The following is an 18867-nucleotide window of genomic DNA, read 5'->3' on the forward strand; positions in this document are numbered from 1 at the left end:
TTACCTTCTTAAACTTGTATGCTCTCAAAAATCCTGTTTTATTATTCATTTCCATAATCAGATAGGATCAGGTGATCAAGTCTAAAACTAAGAAATAAAAAATTAACAACTTAAGAAACTCTAGAAAATTCAAATGCACACCTGGAGACTGAAAAACACTCCTGAGTGAAGAGTGGGTAACAGTAGAAATCAAGGGGGAAATCAAAACATTCCTAGAAATGAATGAAGATGAAAATACGGCTTATCACAACTTATAGGATACAGCAAAAGCAGTGTTAAGAGGGAATTTTATACCAATAAATGCCTACATCAAGAAATGGAAAGGCATCAAATAGATGATTAACACCAGATCTCAAGGATCTAGAAAAACAAGAACAAGCCAAAATCAAAATTAGTAGGAAGAAATAATTAAAATTATTGAAGAAATAAAACAAAGTTGAAACCCAAGAAAACAAAAAATCAGTGAAATGAGAGATGTTTTTTGAAAAAATTAACAAAGTTGATATACTTTTGGTTCAACTAACCAAAAAACAAAGGGAGAAGACCCATATTAATAAAAATCAGAGATGAGAAATGTGATGTTACAACAGATACTATAAAAATAAAAAGAATCATCAGAAATTACCACGAATAGCTATGTACCAACAAATGGGAAAATCTAGAAGAAATGGACAGATTTCTGGACACGAACAATCTACAAAATTCAGTCAGGAAGACATAAAACACCTACACTGACCGAAAAGGAAGAGGCAGATTGAATCAGCAATAAAGACCCTCCCAACAAAGAAAAACCCAGGATCAGACAGCTTCACTGCTGAATTCTACTAGACATTTAAAGAAGAACTAACTCCAATTCTTCTCAAAGAATTCAAAACAGTTGAAGTGAATGGAATCCTCCCAAACTCCTTATATGAGGCCAGCACCACCTTAATTCCTAAATCAGAAAAAGATACAACAAGGAAAGAGAACTACAGACCAATATTTCTGATGAACAAAGATGCAAAACTCCTCAGCAAAATGCTAGCTAATTGAATATAACAAAACATCAGAAAGATCATTCACCAGGACCACGTGGGATTTATTCCTGGTATGCAGGGATGGTTCAATATTTGCAAATCAATAAATGTGATATATCACATTAACAAGCTGAAGAACAAAATCTGTATGATTATTTCAATAGATACAGAGAAAGCATTTGATAAAATATGACATCTTTTCATGATGGAAACCTTAAGCAGTTGGATTCATAAGAAAAAATTCTTAACACAATCAAGGCAATTTATAACATACCCACAGCCGGTATCAAGTTGAATGGGAAAAAGTTGGAAACATTTACTTACTGGAAACGTACAAGGATGCCCAACTTCACCACTGCTATTCAATATTATTCTGGAAGTTTTAGCCAGAGCTATTAGGCAAGAGAAAGAAATCAAAGGGATACAAATCAGAAAGGAAGAAGTCAAATTATCCCTGTTTGTACATGACATGATCCTATATATAAGGAAACCAAAAGACTCCACTAGGAAGCTATTGGAACTCAGAAGAGAGTTTGGTAAAGTTGCAGGATATAAAATGAACACACAAAATCAATAGCCATTGTATACACAGGAATGACATGGCTGAGAAAGAACTTGTCAGATCAGTATCAATCACTATAGCTGAAAAATTTAAATACATTGGTATCAATGTAACCAAGGATGTGAAAGGTATCTAAAATTAAGAGTACAAAACATGAATGAAAGAAATAGAAGACACAAAAAATGGAAAAATCTTAACTGTTTGTACATTAGAAGCACTAATATCAAAATGTCCATACTAGCCAAAGGAATTCATAGGTTCAATGCAATCCCAATCAAATACCAACAACATTCTTCTCAGATCTAGAAGAAATGATGCTAAAATTCATATGGAAACACAAGAGATCCCAAATAGCTAAAGCAATCTTACACAACAGAAACAAAGCCAGAAGCATCACAATACCAGATTTCAAGAAATACTCAGGGCAGTTTTACTAAAACAGCCTAATAGTGGCACAAAAATAGAAAATGTAGACCAATGGAACAGAATAAAACCCCAGAGACCAACCCATATATGTACCACCAACTTGTCTTTGACAAAGGAGCTAAAATCAATCCCTGGAGAAAGGACAGTCTCTTCAACAAATGGTGCTGGGAAAACTGAATCTCTGAATAAAGAAGTATGAAACAAGACCCTGACCTTACACTTTATGGAAAAATCAACCCCAAATGGATGAAGGACCTAATCTATGAACTGACATCATCAAATTATTAGAGGAAAACAGCAGAGAAAATCTGCAAAATATTGACACGGGCAAAGACTTCTTGGAAAAGAACCCAGAAGCATAGGCAATCAAAGCAAAACTTGTGCTCACTTCAACAGCACATACACTAAAAAAAGCAAAACTAGAAGATTTGCATTAAGATGGCAGAGTAGGGTAGGAGCTTGCTGCTCAAGTTCTAGGTTAAGATAGTTTTAACAAAAGTGGAGAGTGCAGGCTCAGGGAAGAGTTTGGGAGAAAACAGCAGAGGAAACTCCATACAAATTGGAGCAACACAGTGGACCTACGTGGAGGGCGAGGTCATACACAATGGAGGACCTCATCTGCTGAGAGCCTCCACACAAGCGTTGGAGAGTGAGGTGAGATCAGACTGCAGCAGCCCAAGCCACTGGTGAAAAAGCTGCAGGAAGAACCTAGAATGAATCCATTTGGAGCCCTGTGGGGAATAGTGAATCTGTCAAACTAGAGGAGAAAAATCAAAAGGGGGGACATGTTTTCTCTCTCTCTGATCACCCTGCAACTGCATCCTGTACCAAGCTGATAGAGAGCAGGCGCCATATTGGACATATGTAACAGCTGTGCCAGCTCATGTCCGCACCTAGCAACCGGCCAAGCAGGGATTCTCTAGTCTGGTGGGGAGAACAGACAGAGTCTGGGTGCTTGTGAATGTGGGGGGCTTGTGTGCCAGGACTGTGAACACACTGAGACTGCATGGGGGGACTCAGGGTGTGGCTGAGACATTGGGCAGTCACTGTGAGAGACTCCACACTATCAGGGCTCCCTGGTTACCTGGTGAGGGACATTGCTGGGGAATCTGCATTTATACTGAAGACTGCACAGATCTTTGTGTGGTCCTTGTGGCAGAGCAGATGAATAATATACTTACTGTGGTTAGAACCCAAGCACTGGTCTCCTTTGAGGAGAGGAGCTCAACTAAGTCTACACCAACAGACAAGAAGAAACTTCCTCTATGATAAAAAAGAAAAAGGAGATTTACCACTCCAAACCTGGCTGTGTCACCTCAGACATGCCCTCCTATCCTGGAGCACTGAACAGAGCTCCATGGCCACACCCACCAAATGCCTCTAGGTATTCCCTGAAAGCAGACACTCCACTCAGACACAGTCCAAAGGTAAAAGCTGCCACAGCAAAAACAAAAAACAAAGAAGAAACCAATGAGTATTTCCATAAATGCCGAGTAACAAACACATCAATTCAAGAAACAAGAATAAGAAAGACAAAGTGACACCCCACAAAGAACACAACCCTTCAATACTAGCTGGTGAAGATGATGAGATTAAAGAGATGCCAGAAACTGAATTCAAAAAATGGATCATAACATTACTTTGAAGTAATCAGAAGCAAATGTACAAACTGATGAAATTCATACATGACATGAAAGATAGTTTCTCCCATGAAATTGAGATCTTAAAGAGAACCAAAATAAAATCTTGGAAATGAAGAATTCAATAGAACAAATAAAAAAAATACAGTGGAAAGCCTTAATAACAGAATCCGTAAAGCAGAAGAAAAAATATCCAACTTAGAAGACAAAGCACAGGAAATTATACAGTCAGACTAAACACAAGAAGAAGAAATTAGAAAACTAAAAAACACTGTTGGTAATCTATAGGATACTATCAAATGACCCAACATATAGATTCTAGGAGTTCCTGAAGTCATGGAGAGAGAGAAAGGATTAGAAGGCCTTTTTAGTGAAATAATAACAGAAATCTTCCCTAATTTGGAGGAAGAAATGGACATCCAAGTACAGGAAGTACATAGAACTCCTAATAGACATGACAAGGAAAGGTCTTCACCACCACACATTGTAATCAAACTCTCCACAGTAAAACATAAAGAAAAGATTCTAAAATGTGTATGAGAGAAATGCCAAATTACTTTCAGAGGATTTCCAATTAGACTCACAGCTGACTTCTCATCAGAAGCCTTTCAGGCTAGGAAAGAATGGCAAAATATATTCCAAGTCTTAAGATAAAAGAGCTGTCAACCCAGAATCTTATAACCCGCAAAGCTCTCACTTATGAATGAAGGTGAAATAAAGACCTTCCATGACAAACAGAAATTGAAAGAATTTTTCACCACTCTTCCACCCCTGCAGAAGATACTTAAGGATGTGCTGCATATGGAAACACAGAAGCACTGCTGAATTCTACCAGATATTTAGAGAAAAACTAACTGCACTTCTTCTCAAGTTATTCAAAAGAATTGAAAGGGAGGGAATCCTCACAAGTTATTTCTATGAAGCCAGCGTTACCTTAATTCTTAAACTCAGAAAAGGTGCAACAGAGAAAAAGAACTACAGACCAATTTCCCTGATGAACATAGATGCAAAAATCCTCAACAAAATTCTGGCCAATCGAATCCAACAACACATCAGAAAGATCATTCAACTGGACCAAATGGAATTTATCTCTGATACACAAGGATGGTTAAACATTTGCAAGTCAATCAATGTGATACATCACATTAAAAAACTGAAGAACAAAAACCATATGATTATCTCAATAGATGAAGAGAAAGCAGTTGATAAAAGACAACACACTTTCATGATGAAATATCTAAACAAATCTGGTATAGAAGGAATAGTCCTCAATACAATAAATGCAATCTATGACAAACCCATGGCCAGCACCTTACTGAATGGGGAAAAACTGGAAGCAATGCCACTGAGATCCAGAACCATACAAGGATACCCATTCTCAACATTGCTATTCAGTATAGTCCTGGAAGTTTTAGCCAGAGCCATTAGGCAAGAAAAAGAAATCAAAGTGATTAAAATTGGGAAAGAAGAAGTCAGACTATCTTTATTTTCAGATGACATGATTCTATAGGAGGATCCAAAAGACTCCAGCAAGAGTCTATAGGAACTCATAGAAGAGTTTGGTAAAGCAGCAGGACAAAAAAATCAATATACAAAAATCAACAGCCTTTGTATACACAGACAATGCCATGGCTGAGAAAGAATTTCTAAGATCAATTCCATCTACAATAGCTGAAAAAAATCAAATACCTTGGAATAAATTTAACCAAGGATGTCAGAGATCTCTATGATGAAAATTGCAAAACATTAAAGTAGGAAATAGAAGAGAACATTTTAAAAATGGAAAAATCTTCCAGTTCATGGAGTGGAAGAATCAATCTCAACAAAATGTCCATTCTTCCAAAAGCAATTTACAGATTCAATACAATACCAATCAAAATACCAAAGACATTCTTCTCATATCTAGAAAAAATGATGCTGAAATTCATATGGAAACACAGGAGACCCTGAATAGCTAAAACAATCTTATACAACAAAAACAAAGCTGAAGGCATCACAATACCAGATTTCAAGACATATTACAAGTCAGTTATAATCCAAATAGCCTGGTACTGGTACAAAAACAGATGGATAGACTAATAGAACAGAATAGAAATGCCAGAAATCAATCCAAGCATCTGCTTCCAGCTTATATTGGTACAAGGAGTTAAAACCAATCCCTGGAGCATGGACAATATCCTCAAAAATGGTGCTGGGAAAACTGGATTTCCACATGCAGAAGTATGAAGCAGGACCCCTACCTTACACCTTTCACAAAAAATCCACTCAAAATGGATGAAAGATCTAAATCTAAAATTTGATACCATCAAATTACTAGAGAACATTGGAACCCTGCAAGACATTGGCACAGGCAAAGAGTTCTTGGAAAAGACCCTAGAGGCACAGGCAATCAAAGCCAAAATTAACAAATGAGATTACATCAAATTGAGAAGTTTCTGTACTGCAAAAGCAACACTCAGCAAAGTGAAGAGGCAACTGACATAATGGGAGAAAATATTTGCAAATAATTTGCAATTGATAAAGGATTAGCAACCAGAATATATGAAGAGATCAAGAAAACTCCACAGCAAAAAGAAAAATCAAACAACTCAATGAAGAAATGGGCAAAGGACTTAAACAGACGTTTTTCAAAGAGGAAATCCAAACAGCAATAGACACATGAAAAAATGTTCAGGATTCTAGTCACCAGGGAAATCCAAATCAAAACCACAATGAGATTTCACCTCACTCCAGTTAGAATGGCTTTCACACACACATTATCAAACAACAAATGCTGGCAAGGATGTGGGGAAAAAGGTACCCTAATCCACTGTTGGTGGGAATGTAAACTGGTAAAACCACTGTGGAAGTCAGTTTGTAGATACCTCAGATCTGAATATAGACCTACCATATGACCCAGCCATCCCACTCCTGGGAATCTACCCACGGGAAATGAAATTAGAAAACAAAAGTTATCTGTACTCCCAGTTTATTGCAGCTCAATTCACAATAGCTAAGAGATGGTATCAACCTAAATGCCCATCAGCTGAAGACTGGACAAAGAAATTATGGGATATGTACTCTAAGGAATACTAGACAGTGCTAAAAAATGAAATCCGGTCATTTGCAATAAAGTGGATGAATCTGGAAAACATCATACTTAGTGAAATAAGCCAGTCCCAAAGGGACAAATACCATATGTTCTCCCTGATCTGTGATAACTAATATAGCACCTAATAGGAAATCTGTAGAAGTGAAATTGACACTTTGATAAGCAATGATTTGAACATCCCTTGTCCTGTCAATGAACATTTTTTTTTCTTCTTAATGGAGAATTGGACTCAGAATGGAAGAGGGATGAGGTGGGTGGGAGTGGTGGTGGGAGGGCGGGTATGTTGGGAAGAATCACTATATTCCTAAAGTTGTACTTATTAAATTTGTACTCATTACATAAAAGGTTTCTTTGGGGAAAAAAATCAAAACTAGAAAAATGGGATTACGTCAAGCTAAGAAGCTTCTAAACTGCAAAGGAAGTACTCAACAAAGTGAAGAGGTAATTGACAGAATGGCAGAAAACATTTCCAAACTATGAGACTGATAAACGATTAATATCCAGGAACTATAAAGAGCTCAAGAAACTCAACAACCACAAAATGAATAATCCTGTTAAGAAATGGGCAAAGGACTTGAACAGGCATTTTTCAAAGGATGAAATATAAATGGCCAACAGACACATAAAAAGGTGACCAGGATCACTAGGCATCAGGGAAATGCAAATCAAAACCACAATGAGGTTTCACTTCACCCCAGTTAAAATGGCTCTTATTCAGAAATTGAAAAACAATAAATGCTGGCAAGTATGTGGGGGAAAGGGAACCATAATCCACTGTTGGTGGTAATGTAAACTAGTACAACCATTGTGGAAGACAGTATGGAAATTCCTCAGAAATCTGAAAATAGATCTACCATATGACCCAGCCATTCCACTTCTGGGAATTTACCCAAACAAAAAGAAATCAGCATATGAAAGAATTATCTGTATCCCCACGTTTATTGTAGCTCAATTCGGAATAGCAAAGATATGGAATCAACCCAGATGTCCATCAACTGATGAATAGATAAAGAAAATATGACATATATACATTCTGGAATACTACTCAGCCATAAGAAAGAATGAAAGCTTGTGTTTTACAACAAAACAGATGCAACTGGAAGCAATTATACTTGGTGAAGAAAGCCAGTCTCAAAAAGATAAATATATGTTTTCCCTGATTTGTGGTAACTAAAATACAGAAAACAAAAAAAGTAATGTGTATGAGCAAAATTGACATTTTGAGATTTGATTTTTTTTTTTTGACAGGCAGAGTGGACAGTGAGAGAGAGACAGAGAGAAAGGTCTTCCTTTTTGCCGTTGGTTCACCCTCCAATGGCTGCCATGGCCGGCACGCTGTGGCCAGCACACTGCGCTGATCCGAAGGCAGGAGCCAGGTGCTTCTTACTACTTACTACTTACTGAATTGTTCATTTAGTGGAGGCTTAATCTTGTAATTATAAAATAAACTAAAGGTTAAAAAGGGTTGTTTTATAAGTATTATATATAAATTCTTACATTATAAAGAACTGTCTGTGTATTACAAATATAAAAGCATGTTAATAAGATTTATATTCATTGATGTACTGCAAGACTGTAAAATTCTAATTGATATATGATGTGTCATTATACAGTTTTAATGTTCAAAATGCTCTTTCTTTAATAATTTATGAGGCAACAGTTAAGTTTATATACTCAATTATCACTTTGAAAAATAATGTTGGGGCCAGCACTGTGGCTCACTTGGTTAATCCTCCACCTGTGGTGCCAGCATCCCATATGGGTGCCAGTTCTAGTCCCGGCTGCTCCTCTTCCAGTCCAGCTCTCTGCTGTGGCCCGGATAGGTAGTGGAGGATGGCCCAGGTGGTTGGGCCCTGCACCCGCATGGGAGACCAGGAGGAAGTACCTGGCTCCTGGCTTCAGATTGGTGTAGCTCCGGCAGTTGTGGCCATCTAGGGAGTGAACCAGCAGATGGAAGACTGTTCTGTCTCTCTCACTGTCTGTAACACTACCTGTCAAATAAATAAATAAAAATCTTAAAAAAAAAAAAAAACACTTTACTGCTGTCCTTGTTCAGCTGCAAACAGTTTCTGCTAAAGCACTTCATGAAGCTCTTTGGCTTTTTTTTTTTTTTTTTTTGATAGGCAGAGTCAGACAGTGAGAGAGAGAAAGGTCTTCCTTTCTGTTGGTTCACCCCACAAAGGCCCAAGCACTTGGGCCATCCTCCACTGCCTTTCCAGGCCACAGCAGAGAGCTGGACTTGAAGAGGAGCAACCAGGACAGAATCCAGTGCCCCAACTGGGACTAGAACCCGGGGTGCCAGTGCCGCAGGCGGAGGATTAGCCTAGTGAGTTGCGGTGCCGGCTGCTTTTTGGCTTTCACCAACTATCTTCTCAATGTCCACTCTTTGGCTTTCATTAACTCTCTTCTCAATGTCTTCACAGCAAATCTCTCCATCCTCTCTCTCTCTCTCTCTCTCTCTCTCTCTCTCTCTCTATCTCTCTTTCTGACATACACACACACACATTCTACCGAGTTTCTGCCTCTTTTGCTGTCATTCTGCCTTTCAAATACATACACAAAACATAAAGCTTACAAAATTTCCCAAGACCCTTTTTTTTTTTTTTAACAGATGGACTGAATGGCTGGTATCATCACTTCCTAAAGTGTTCTGAACTTCCTAAAGTGTTCTGAACTTGAGGGAACTTATACTGAGGAAAAAAAGTTTATATTTTTGGTTTTATCTTTTAATTATACTTTTCTACCAGTGTTCTCAAGTCCCATAACTGTGTGTATGCATACGTACATTCTTTGAAGTTTGCATTTATTTATTTTATTACATTACAATCACATCATATTTTTGAAAACATAGCTTTCTCAGGTTTTAAATGTGACAGTTGAGTATTTAATCAGCAATTCCAATTCCTTTCAAATGGCTTAGTGCTGATTTACAGTTTTCAATTATAAAAAATGAGTGCTCCTTTGTATTTATGCCTTTCTGTTTTTGGAAGTGCATCTTTGGGATAAATTCCTAGAAGTGGCGTAACTGAGTAACAGTGTCAGTGCATATGTAATTTTGTTTCACGTAGCCACATTTTCTTCCAGAAATGAATACATTTGCATTTCTGCAACGAGCGTATGAATGAGCATATTTTTCTAAAACCTGGACAGGGGACACACTGCCAGGACTTTAACTTCTGCCAATGCACTGGAACCAAAATGTCATCTCAGCAGCGTTTTAATTTGCGTTTCTATTATTATGACTGGAATGGGATACGTTTTTATGTTTTAAAGACATTTTTAAAGAGCTTTTTTTGGTAATTTCCTCTTTCTATTTTTCATTCATTTTTTATACATTTTCCCCACAATTATTTGTGTTAGCTTATATTGGAAACATAATTCTTTTATCTTTTAAATTTGAGAGAGACAGAGAGTTCAAGACTAACAGAGGGAGAGCTCTCTGCTGTCCACTCCCCAGATGCCTGAGTTTTGGGGGACTGAAGCAGGGAGCCGGGAACTCAAGCCAGCTCTCCCTGCTGGGTGCCAAGAGCCAACTATGTGAGCCATCTCCACTGTGTCCCAGGATTCCATTAGCAGGAAGCTGGAGCTGGGAGCTGAAGCCAGGAGTTGAACTCTGATGTGGGGTGTAGACGTCATAATTCTTGGCTTACTACCAGGCCAAGACGCTCACTCCTGTAATATGCTTTTTGAACACTTTCACGGAGTTTACCATTTGACCTTTGGTTTTATTCTAGATTTTTGATGCAAATACTTTGTAAAAATAGTATGCAATAGAATTACTAATTGCTTATGCTATTATATTTGGAATTTGAGGCACAGTTAACCTTTCCCTACAGGTCCTCTAGGGTTATAGAAGAATTTATTCTTATTTTCTTCTAGTACTTCCTATAATTCTACTTCCTACATTTAAATTTTGCATCATCAAGAGTTTCTGTATATACTATGAAGGATAGATTTTTTTTCTTTTTCTAAATGTCTCCAGCTGTCAGAGCATCATTTAACAGATAATACTACTTTGTCTCCCAGTGTTTTGAGGTATTATCATAATTGTACATTAATTTCCATAAGCACTTGGGTCTGTTTTTAAACTTCCACTCCATTCTACTGACCATCCTATATTTTCATATGCCAAGCTCACATAATTTTGGCAATATTAGGTGTCATAGTTTGTAAGCTAATTTTTTCCTATAGGTTTTTAATTTTTATTTTAGCTATTATGCCTGTTCATTTTTGAAACTTTAGAACTAATTTCCTATTTCCATTGAAATCATATTTGTAGGTATGTTTATTGCAATTATATTAAGTGAATATACAAACAGAACTGACAAGTTTATAATTTTTTTTCAATTTTTGAGTCATTTTTGGACTTGCATAATTTTATTTCTTACAGGTTTTACATTTTCCATTATGTTTAGTAATAGCTGTGAGATTTTCTTCATTGTTTTGCCTCAGCCCCGAGGCATTAAGTACTTTCCCGAAATCAAATAAGTAGAATGAATTTGAAAACCTTCGACATTAAAGCTTACCTGTAAGAATTTGAAATCTGCCATAACAGCTTGGGGGATGTCAGTGTGATGGTTTCTCTGTGGTGGCCGCTTGTCTAGCCTGCCTTCTCTTTCCTGCTTCTCCTGCTTCTTGGCCCTGGATGACTGAGCCCAGCCACAGCTGTTTGTGATCAAGCCTTAATTAGGCTTTAAGGAGGCCTTGGTTTGTTTCAGAGAATTCAGAACAACTACAGCTGCCTCTCATTCCGCCTGATGAGGCTTCCACCTCCCACTACCCCAGCACCCCCGGCCCCTGAAAGAACCATTTGCTTGAGACATGTGGCCACACCTTTTTCTGTGGGTGACCACGAGAACTGGGCTGCATGAAGGTGTGGCCCTGCTTCACGTGGGTGGGCCTCTGCCAATCAGCTGAACATCGCAGCAGAACACACAAGGCTGAATAAGAGGAAACACCTGCTGGCTGACTGAACCAGGACACAGCTCTTCTCTGGCCTTACTGAGACATTGGCTCTTCCTGTGATCATCCCACTGAGATTTAGTGAAGTTATGTATCTTTTTATATGTGTGCAGTAATATAGTGTAGCAGTATATAGCTGGATACTACTGAAAAAGAACAGTGTTAAGACATTGGCTCTTGTGTCTCATCGCTATTGAGATATAATAGTGTATAATAAAGCTATGTACATATATATATGTGTAGAATATGGTATAGTAGTACATAGCTTCTGAAAAAGATCGGTTTAAAGACATTGGCTGTTCTCCTGTCTCATTCCCACTGTACACACACACACAGACACACACACACAATTTCAAGTATTCTCCCATCAGTTCTGTTTCTTTAGAGAACCTTGACTCATACCATAGGCATTTCAGGAGTATATACATCTGTTGGTATTTTTAAAATAGAGAACAAATTAGAGTTCATTTAGAAGATGACCACTGAGATGAAAAGAAGTCCTCAAGTGGTTTCAGGAATTACTAAAGGATAACGAGTGATTCAGCTTGGAGAGAAGTAGACTTGGAGGAGGGCTGACAGCTTTCGATATTGAGATAAATATCATGAAGAAGAGAGCACCTGCTATTTGAGCTGGTAGATATGGTTGATGGCAGCCAGGACAGAATCCTGCTGAGTTGAGTCAGCCTAAGCTGTAACAGTACAGGTAGGAGGGAGGCAGGGATTTGTGGAACCTGATGATGTTGAATGTGACACTGTCTGACAATGAATACGCTCTTTGGTGTTGAAAGTGCTTATATGAGGGATAGATGGGAATACCTCAGAGATGGTTAAAAATCTAAAAGCTAAAAGACAAACTTTTCCACAATTTTCTAACTTCATAATTTAGTGAATATCCCTTCAAATTGAGTTGAGGATATAATGTTTATGTCTGACCTTGTTTTTATGTTCAGGCTATCCTCAATTATAAGTAAATTTCATGCTAAGTTTATTGATTGTGTTTTTTTGGGTAACATGAATCTATGATTACATGTTATTATAGTGACTTTCTAATATTTGTGAAACAATGTAGACAACAAACTGTCTTTGCTGTAATTTTTTATTTTAATAAAAATAGAGCATATAAGTACTTCCATCTGATAACAAATGTAGGTTACCTCTATAGATGAAAAAGGATGGGTAATTTAAAATTATTGTGACCACAACTCTAAAAAATACAAAATTCAACATTTTGTGCATATATAAATATTGTTTGATATAAATGGACAAAATTTTAAATTTTCTATTGAAGGAAAAATTTTCTAAATTGTTTTTATTTTCTATTTAGCACAAATTGAAGGAACATCTGTTGATTCTGTCAATTCTCCCTTTGTTGTAAATGTAATGGAATTTTTAGAGTTAGAAAGAATCCTGGAGTTTACCTAGTTGATACTAATTTTCAAATGAGAAAGCTGAGACTCTGACTGGAGGGATTTGCAAAATTATTCCCCTGTTGATGCTCCCCCTCAGATTTAGTGAGCAGTCCGCTTTCTCTCTACTACTCCACTCGGATTCTGCAAAATGAAGCACTCTGTGGCATCCTGTAGACTGGGTTATACATGTTGCCCCACAAGTCTGCCTTGCCCTAGGGCTGTATTTTTTTAGTTTTATTTATTTGGCAGGGAGAGAGATAGAGGAAGAGAGAGGGAGAGAAAGAGAGAAAGAAACACAAGGGAACTCCCATATGCTGGTTTATGCCCACAACACGGGTCCACGTCTCTGTCTTTGATTCCTGTTCAGAGCAAAATCGTGTGCAGATTTCAATAATTTCTAGCTTAGTTATTTGAACTTTCTTTGAACGAGTTCATTGATTTTGACGATTGACTAAGTCCCATTTAGTCTCTGGTTTAAGGTGATGTGTGCATACTGTCACAGGGCTGATTCTGACGCCTCAGTGTTTCACTTCACACCAAGCTAAGCACTTCCTCCACACTGCCAGCTGTAAGTGCTAATCCATCACTAAAATGGAGATAAGATGGACTAAATCTGTTTATGCTGCCAAGATTTTCATCTCCCAGCATTAGCCTTTTTCTTTCTCTCTACTTTGAATGCTGTAAGTCATATTTAAAATACCTTTCTCAACAGTGTCACAGAGTATAGGCTTGAACACATGTTTTAGCTCTTAAAGCAAGTTTTTCTTTTAATTCAATGCAAAACTGATAAAGCAATCTTGACGTCTAATGAAATTATTGCCAGAGTGCGGATCCTTATGGAGATGTACAAGTGAAGACAAAATATTTCAACATTTCTCATCAATGTTTGCTAACCAAGACAGGTTTTAAAATTTGAATGGTTTCAACCTCCTCTCATTGTTAAAAATACATACTCAGCTAAAAAATACTGTTCTGTTCATATTCCAACAACTTTTCTTCAATAGAGTCTGCACGGGAAGCTAACTATGTTGCCAGTGTTGGGAGGATGCTCATTTTGAGGTGCTCTGTAGGCCTTCTGCTTGCTACAGACTTGCTTAAGCACATTCAAAACTTCACACTCCACATTTTTTTTCCAAAACTGTAAAAGAAACCAAATTAGAATTGTCATATCTATTTACTATCGGTGTAGTGAATATTCATTACAAAGATTTTTCTTCCAAAGCTGCCTTTTTCAGCAGTTACCATTTTTTAAAATAAAGAACAGTTTGGCAGGTCCCATAACTTAGTAAGAAACTAATTGTTGAAATGTTTTAAAATGCATTTTCAGATCTCTTTGATATATTATTTGCCATATCTCTCTGATACCACACTACTTAGTGGCAATAACTGGACCTGAGTGATTTATTTTATTTTAGGGAATTTATTAATCCCTGTGACTTAAAGCTTCCCATAGAAATTCATCCAGTTTTTAAAGATACTACACAACTCTCTTTCTCACTGTTGTGGTTTTTCCTAATGAGTTCATATATTATAATCAAAAAGTGCTGTATACTTAACATCCTTAGGATTCTTCTCATAAATCTACGAGATCAGGTGAAAAATCTTAGGTGCAGAGTTTGTGTAATTATGGATTTGGTAATGAGCTTTGTCAGCCATGTTGGATTCAAGAAAAACAGATGCTTACCTAACAGAATTAAGAAGCTTGAAAATCAGAGCGATTAAACATGTCTGTTTATTTCTAAACTCGGCTGTCAGTTTGCCTTAGAATATTGCTTCACAGCTTCAATGGGGGATAAAAGAATCAATATAAAGAACTATTTATATTTCGTTGCCGAGGTAAGAGTGCTGGCTAGATAACATTTGCAATTAAGATATTATGCTTAAATTGCTGCTTCTGTCCCTGAATATTCTTGATGTGAAACTTAGTGTCTGCTAAAACGTGAGAACACACTTCTTGGTGAGAAAGCAAATAAGTATGGCCATCATGGAAAAGAGTTTGGAGAGCCTTAAAAAAACTAAAAAAACTTAAAAAAAACTACAAAAAACACAATATAACCCAAGTATTCCACTTCTGGGAATGTATACAAAGGAAATTAAGTCAGCATATAAAATACCTGCACTCCCATGGTTACCATAGCCCAGTTCACACTCACAAAGACATGAACTCAATGTAGACATCCATCAATGGATGGATGGAAAGTAAGATTTTATATATATAAATATATATATAGTATCTATAGAGTACATACATTATATTTACACACTGAATATTATTTAGACATGAAAATAAATTTTGACATTTGGAAACAATGGATGGAATTGGAGATATTTGTACTGAGTGAACAAATGGTCACCATGTGTTTTCTCTCATATGTCTAAATTGATATATACACAAAACAATAATGTGTGGATACATTTTATTTGGTATATTGATATTTATAGATGTTTTCTGCATGGAATTATACCCTTTACATAATAATTACCCTTGTTTCCATTTTATGATTTTTCATGAACTCCACATTATATACTATTAATATATCTACCCTTGCTTTACTTATATGTATATATGGTGTTTATGAAAGAAGATAGGACAAAATATTAAAAACCATTAAAGCTGTGTGTTCATTGAACTTTTTTTTTGTGTTTTTCTGTTTTATTTGAAATATTTTAACATAAAAAGACAAGAAAGAATATATAAACTACCTGTTTTCAGGCATTTGCAGCAGGGAACATTAGATTTCAAGACTTAATGAGAAAAGATATAAGTGAGAGGAGCCCTAAAATTGCTCTGAGCTTCCTAATTGGGTGTGTTTTTCAGGCCACAGAAGAGGAGAGAAAGCAAACAGAGCCAGGCCATCTCTGAAGATGAGGGGACAAAGACAGGCGTTGCAGGAGAATACGATGGCTGAAGGTTTGCAGGACCGAATGTCAGAGTGGATGTCACAAAGGAAAAATGCCCAAGAAGTCAGCGTAGGAATCCAGGGGAATCTTTGACTACCAGCTCATCTAGACGTGCACAGCTCCAGGAATCCCAGCAAGAACTCCCAGGGAGCTCTCAATTGACTAATTCCCAGTGCTCCTGTAGGCCTGGGAAACATCTGAACTCTCTTTGGCCAACTAAAATTTCCTTGAGAGCAAAACCAAACAAATGTTTTAGAAGAAAGGAAAACATCAGAATAGCATCAACAAACATTGATTCAAAAAATTCCTTTGAAAATGCTAGCAAATCCATTCTAGTCATATACATAAGGAATTAGAATGCAAGATTCATGTAGCATTTATTTATACAATCAATCAATGCAATTAAAATCTAAAAACTGGGAAGCAAATCATTGAACATCTCAACATATGCAGAACTTAACATCAATTCGTGATAAAAACTCTTAACAACCTGATATTGAAGCGAATGTCTTCTGCAGAATAAAGAACAAATGGAAATCATGTAATAATATCTTTGTAAATGTTGAAAAAACAGACTGTCGGCCAGTGCCGTGGCTCAATAGGCTAATCCTCTGCCTTGCGACGCCGGCACACGGGGTTCTAGTCCCGGTTGCACAACTCTCTGCTGTGGCCAGGTAGTGCAGTGGAGGATGGTCCAAGTGCTTGGGCCCTGCACCCCATGGGAGACCAGGAGAAGCACCTGGCTCCTGCCTTTGGATCAGCGCGGTGCGCCGGCCGCAGCAGCCATTGGAGGGTGAACCAACGGCAAAGGAAGACCTTTCTCTCTGTCTCTCTCTCTCACTGTCCACTCTGCCTGTCAAAAAAAAAAAAATATATGGAGTGTCTTATCCTTAAGATTAGGAGAGATGCTGATATCTGTCCTTACCACTTTCATGCTTTTTTTATACTGATATTCATACCCAGTATCTCAAGACCAGTACAGGAAATGAAATACTGCCATAAATGTTGAAAATGAAGGCCAGACAAGGCCTGACTTATGATAACTCAAGTTGTGATTTTTCAATATTAGAATAATAAAAACTGATATGCTTCCTGTAGAAATCCTCAAATTTTCGTTTTGCATCTTTTCCCAGGCTAGCAATATGTGGTGCATTGTTTTCTGGTGATGCTGGGCGGCAGTACTCGGTTGTTTCATCAGAGAATACAACCAGTGTTCTACAGTGTACTGTGTTGCTAAGCCAGGGTGTTCAGAGGCCAACTGCAGTAAATTATTTTTGATCCACAATATTTTCAATTTGGATGGACTTACTGGGATGTAACCCCATCATAAGTCAAGGAGCATTGTGTTGAGTATTAGAGGCCATTAAGGCTGGGGCTGCCATAATCGGGCCATGGATTATGCGGCTACCTGTGATTCTGGCATCCCATATTAGCACAGGTTTCAAGTCCCAGCTGCTCTACTTCTTATCTAGCTACCTGCTAACACACTTGGAAAAGCATTTGGAAGATGGACCACATCCTCGGGTCCTTGCACTCATGTGGGAGACACAAACGGAGTTCCAAGCTCCTGGCTTCTGCAGCCATTTGGGGAGCGAACCAGAGGATGGAAGATCTCTCTATACCTCTCCCTTTCTCTCTTAAATCTGCCTTCAAATAAATGAATGAATGAATAAATAAATAAATAAATAAATATTTTTTAAAAAGAAAACACCAAGAAATCTACAAAAACTAAAAGAACTGATAAGTGAATTTCTTGAGGCAATCTAACAAATTGTTAATATTCACAAAAGTATCTCAACACTGGCAGTGAGCTGTTAGAATGTTATTTTTTTACATGTGCAAGTTAAGCTAGCATCAAAAAATGAAGAACTTAGAGACAAACTTAGAGAAATCCTGCACAAGAAAGACCTGTATACTGGAAGCTACAAAGCATTGCTGAGAAAAATAGGACGACCTCAAATAAATTTTGAAAATACACCAAGTATGTGTATTGGAAGTCTCCATCATTTTAAGATGTCCATTTCTCCTAAATTAAATTATAGATTGAATGTAATTACATTCAAAATCTCACTAAGAGTTTGTTTTCAGGTTAGGTTAGAGACTGAAAAGTTCATTTTCATATGTCAAAGGAAATTTAGGGGCTGGTGTGGGGAGCAACTCGGACTATACTGTTACTGGAATTAAGACTTATTCTATGCATCTGCTCTCCCACTGTGGGGAGCAACTCGGACTATATTGTTACTGGAATTAAGACTTATTCTATGCATCTGCTCTCCCACTGTGGGGAGCAACTCGGACTATATTGTTACTGGAATTAAGACTTATTCTATGCATCTGCTCTCCCACAATATGGCGCTGGGAGAGGAGAAAACAGCTTCTACGCAGCTGCCTCCAGTTCAACCAATAAACTGTAGGACCTACTCCTGATTGGAGGAGAGCAGCGTACTCGGCGTGTGGGCAGCCGAGTTAGGATTGGCGGAGGAGGACTATAAAGGAGGAGAGAAACGGCATGCACCAGGAACATCTATGGGGAACATCTAGCTGAAGGAACACCCGTGCAGCCCCCGAGAAAGCCGGCCGGCGGTGTGCCGCTCCCCTGCGGAAGTGGGGAATGTGGCCAGGGGGAACTGCCCTTCCACGGAGGTGGAAGGGATAGTAGCCAACCCGGGAAGAACCAGCAGCGAACCCGGGGAGGGCCGAGCAGACGAAAGAACAGCGCAGGGTCCTGTGTCGTTCCTCCACGAAGACGGGGAGTGACATAATGGTGCCGTGACTCGGATATGAAGCCTAGGCAGGGCTTAGTGTCGTTCCTCCACGAAGAGGGGGAGCGACATAATGGTGCCGTGACTCGGATAGGAAA

The sequence above is a fragment of the Oryctolagus cuniculus genome, chromosome 8, assembly GCF_964237555.1.
Source record: "Oryctolagus cuniculus chromosome 8, mOryCun1.1, whole genome shotgun sequence".
NCBI lineage: Eukaryota > Metazoa > Chordata > Mammalia > Lagomorpha > Leporidae > Oryctolagus > Oryctolagus cuniculus.